Genomic DNA, 5,589 nt, shown 5'->3' with positions numbered 1-5,589 from the left:
ATATTGCATATTTTTCCTATTTTAATTTTTGTTTTGAAAGTATGGTAAAAACTGGTAAAATGTACCAACAATCCCATTTAAAAAATATACCCTTTTTGATTTTTTAAAAAAAAAAAAAAAAAAAGGTGCCAGCAGAAGTGACATTATGAGTCATCATGAATGCTTTACAGTTTCAGTGGTTTGGTTGAATGAGTGCGGATTGTATGTGTGATTAATACTGAGTGAGGTTTGATATCTGAGTAAACAATAACAATGTTTGTTTTGCATTCCAGATCCTTGTAATGCTTTGGACCTGCTCAGAACTACTCCAGGTGAGATCAGATAAATGAGGCCGTGCAGTAAACTTTTAAAGCCAGTTTTTACTAACAATGTAATGGAGTTATGAATAGCCTCTTGTTAAATGATTTTGTGTGTGTGTGTGTGTGTGTTAAGTTACATTCTTACTGCTTCAGTTTGAGGTTTGAGTCATAGTAAGACAAACTTGATTATGCATTTAGGTCACACTCATATTTATGATGTTATTTCAGTCTTTTCATTAGACTATATGCAGATACTAATTAAATATGTGTCATTTTTGTTTGACACAAATGAGCATTGTTTGTTGAACTTGTGAACATCGTTTTTGAATAAGAGAGGACGGTGCTTTTGCGAGTTGTTTTTATACACTTCACATAGTTGAAGTTGCTAAACAGGATCTGAAAAGTAGATGTGTTAGCACAGGTCGGAGTGGAGTGGGGGGGGGGCAGTGCTTAAAAATCTTAATAGTAATGACAATAACATGCTACTGTTCTTTAGGCCAGTTTTAATAGCAAGTGAGGAATAAGTTTTAGCTCCACCAGCTAAAAATTTAATTTACACTTACTGTGGAGAAGTGAAATTAAAGGACATCGTGGTATGTTTTTGTTATTGATTTTTGCAATAAATAAATGTCTGTGAATTTGTACTTTTTACCTGCTTTTGTTTTATTAGAGCTGTGAGTTGCAAGTTTAGTCTAAAGCTTTGATTCTATATTCTCTAGCCACTCAAGCACCTGGTTATCAATGCATTATCTATATCACTGGTGGTGTCATCATCATCATCATCATCATCATTAGTGTCATCTGTCTCCGAAGAAAGTACCAATCTTCAAGTGTTACCTTTAGGTAAAGAAAAAATGGTTTTATCAATGCAGAGAAGTAAAATGATCTTAGATAAGAAAGACTGTAACAATATGTTACAAGATATGTAACCTTTGCGTATTCCAGGGCTCTTCATTTAGTGTCCCACAGGCCAAATCTGGCTCATCAGTCATTTTTATGTGAAACACCAGCATTTAGGTGCACAAATTCAACAGCTATTTAGTCAGATATTTTACAAAAACGTAACTGTTGACAAATATAAACTATTACAGCACATGTAATATATTATGTTCTCATTTCTGTTATTTTGAATGTTTTCAGGTGGATTTGGAAAGCAGTGCCAAAGAATGAAATTCCAACTGTCTTGGTCTCTGATGCCACCAGAACCAAGACTTTTAATGATGATAACACGGAATAAGACAAATAAAAATCAATTCATGCTCACACGAAAAATATACTTAAAGAATGGTAACCTAAAAATTGTAACATCTAAATTTCGTGGGGAGTGGGGGGAGGTTAAACCAGGTAGAAACAACTCTTTAAGGTAACAATTGCAGGTCATCACTTTTTACAGTATAAGCATGAGTGAGAGCTGTTTATTATGTAATACAGCTGTGGAAGCTTAAAAAAATAATGCTATTATTGTTATGATTATATTATATTATATTATATTACTCTTTATATCAGTCCATATTGTTATCTAATTATTAATCTAGAAAATATTGAAGATTTGTAGCACAATATTAACACACTTGTTAACATAAATATGACATTATATATAAATTATTATTATTATTATATAGTATTATCATTATTAATATATATATATATATATATATATATGTATATAATATTATTATTATTATTATGTATATACAGATAAAATAGCTGGAATAATCTGAATGAGCGGGTTTTCTTAATTACTTCAGTACCGGCAGGAGTTGGTGTGAATGAATGAACAGCGCTCTCTTCCACCCTCAATACCTACAACTGAGGTGCCCTTGAGCAAGGCACCGAACCACCAATTGTTCCCTGGGCAAATGCTGCCCACTGCTCCAGGGGTGTGTTCATGGTGTGTGCACTGGTTTGGGTGGTTTATGAGACACAAATATGTATAATGACATGGGTATGTCAGAGGTATTACAATGTGAAGGTGAGGACACTCCCTTGGCCCCCTAATTCCAAAGGCTTACAAATCATACTAAATCAAAAAATGCAGTAAAAAAAAGTTTTCTGTAAGGGGTAGGTTTAGGTGTAGGGTTGGTGTTGGGTGATAGAAAATACAGTGTGTACAGTATAAAAATCATCATGCCTATGGAGAGTCCCCGTAAACCAACAATACCAACTTGTGTGTGTGCACTTGGATGCACTTGTCATGACTTTTACTTTTCACTTTCATGTACATATCATCAACAAATTAAGAGTTCATTTGCAAAAACAGATAACTCCATTTTTAACAATTCTCAAAAATCATGTTTTTTCATTGTGCATTCCAATTAATCTCAATCAAACTACAGTTGGGTTATTTTGATTATGTTAAAAAAGAGCTAAACAATACAGCTAACTAACACAATATAACACAATAAAAGCAAAAGATTTTTTGAACATTTTAAATAACTGAGTTATCTGATTTTGCAAATAAACTCTTCAAATGCTTTTAAACATGTTAAAAATATGACCTGATGGAAGACGAAGTTATAATCCAGTGTGCTTCTTCTGGACTATAGATTGCAGGTTGTGATGGGAAATCGCATATATTTTGAAGCAGTAAATTTGATTACAAAATAAATTCATGAAAAAAGAGTTAAATATCTGTGTTTTCTTATTTTGCACCCCACTCTGGTAGGAGTAGGTTGTAACAAAAGCTCTGGTGATACATGACATTATTGTACACAGTTGAGGAATAGGCTACTTTTCTAAAATACTTGAATTTGTAGCAGACAAATATAGAAATATTATATCAACGTTTTAGACAGAACATGCAGACAGTGGAGTATCATAGTTCTTCAAGTTTCAGTATTCAAAACGGCAAATTATTTTAAACAGTTACCTCATGACATGTAATGGTTTTATTTGGGTTTACTAAGGTGCAGAGCGAAAATAATTTTAAATGCCTCTATTAACATTAAAAATTATGCTTTTTGAAACTTTTTCACTTAAATGTGAGTTTTGGTTTTGCCTCGTGTTAAGATGGTTCCTAAATTATTCTGTAACCTATTTATCCACCTCTAATCAATAATAAAAAAATAAAAAATGCAGTTGTTTCTTTGATGGTTTTAGCCCGATGTAACCATGAGACTATAGAAATTGTATGTCTGTACTGATGTTTTCTATACTCAATTAGTTGATTTTCTAAATAATCTAGCACTTTCTAAAAAACATCAAGAAAATAAAAGTAGATGAGTGCAGGAATTCATAAACTCCCACATTAATGTTATCAATTAATATTTTAATTGAACTTCAGAATTTCAATTTAACTCGATGTTTCCGCCTAGTCTGTAGAAACAAACTCAAAATAAGATTATTAAATAAGCTAATACAAAACAAAAATTGAGTAACAATATAAACACGCATTGTTCTTAAATGAAAGTAGCTTAATCAACAGGAAAACGTTCTTGCGCAAGCAAGCAGGAAATATGCGACAGGTGTCCTGACATTTGATCCTACCCGTCAGATTGTCCTACCAGGGTTTACTGCGCATGCGCACATCAATATTGCGTCATTTTTCTCATGCTGAACAACAATATTTCATGTATCTGCATTACTGTCAGAGTAGGTTTAGGGTTGGGATAGGTGTAGGCTTTAATAAAACACAATCTAATAGGTAGAAAAAAAATATGTATTGTTGTTTTCCTGTAGCTGTATCCCTTCTAGCTACAACCGCGAATATAACACATAATTACTGCGGCATTTGCATTAATGTAAGGGTAGGTTTAGGGTTGGGGTAGGTGTAGACGTTAATAAATCATAACTTTACAGGTAGCATTTTTCGTTGTCGAATTGTACTACCCACTGTTTTAATGGGTAGCAAAATCTGATAGAGTAGCACAAATCGACAGAACACCGCTATGACCAACGAGTGAGTCATCGAGGATGAGATCATGCTCTAGCAAAAACCATAAAAAAGATAAATTACGTCGATAATGACTGTATAAACGGTCACGCTTTACAAAGCTCAAAACCGACTACTAAGTGAAATTCAATTGATCAACACCTTGTACTGCTGAGACAATGCCAGCTACAATGAAAGTCATCTTATATTTTGGTAAGTGCATTTTAAGCGCATGCTTTACCAGAATGTCACATACACCTGAGAAAATATCCTCCATTCGTTCGAAAAATCGGAAATCTCTAAATAATAATAATAATAATAATTAGTTAATGTAGCTATTTATTGTTTACATATACATGCACTTCGTATATTTAGCCTATACTTTGTATCTCCCAAACGTGCAGTTTTACTTGTGGAGGGAATTCGTGCCAATCTAACGTGCACTGTGTCAGTGTACCAGAATCAGTCCGTTGCTTATATCATCTCTGGACCTCCGCCAGCACCTGGCTGCTTACCCGAATGGACCGCTGTTGTAAGCACAACCAGATAGTTTTTTCTTTGGATGTGTGCCCTGCAGTTTCCAAACTTTTGTGCAAAGTGGAAGGAATAACCATGTTTCAAATACATCCTTTTTATTTATTTAATTATGGTGAGCAGAACACCATGCTGGTTGATGAGAAGGGGAATATTTACTATCAAGCGGTTTTGCATGCTGAACCACAAAGGATTCTCACCATAGGCTGTCAACATGATGTTGCATACCGTCTGGAATGTTTGGCACTTAGGGTAGGTTATTGATTGATTGATTGATTGATTGATGACATACAGGCAAAACAGGCTGAATTTGGTAATGCTGTTGGTGAAGGATCAAAAGATCCAAACGCACCAATGTCTAGTGAGACACTGTCAGATGCTGTGCGGAGCATGAATTTAAAAGCATGCACCGATTTGTAGAAGATTAACAACTAATTTAAATGTACTGGGCTAAGTACACACACAGTTACATATAGCCAAAACTGACAGAAACTCTTCCCAGTGTCGTACTTCACTTTTGCTGCACCAGAGAACAAATTTTGCAAGACTTATTTGTGCTGATTGTTCATTTATTTCATTTATTTCCCACGCGCATTCACATCTTAACATCAGCTTTCATATTTATGTGAGACGATTTTATAAATTTGCTACCTTTGTTATTTTACTTATCTCTTCCACAAAATAAATAACGCCGAGCATTGTGAAGATACTGTATACGGGCCTGATTGAAGACTCAAGTCATTTTAATACTCTATGATAATATATCTCTTACAATGATAAGATCTGCAATGCCAGTCCACCTTCAGAGGGCGTTTCCTCAGAAGAATATTCAGTATGTACAATGTGCAAGAAATTTTTTATTATTATTTTTTTCCCAGATAAGTG

Source organism: Sinocyclocheilus anshuiensis, unplaced genomic scaffold, assembly GCF_001515605.1.
Source record: "Sinocyclocheilus anshuiensis isolate Anshui unplaced genomic scaffold, SAMN03320099.WGS_v1.1 scaffold702, whole genome shotgun sequence".
NCBI lineage: Eukaryota > Metazoa > Chordata > Actinopteri > Cypriniformes > Cyprinidae > Sinocyclocheilus > Sinocyclocheilus anshuiensis.
Note: the sequence above shows the minus strand (reverse complement) of the source record.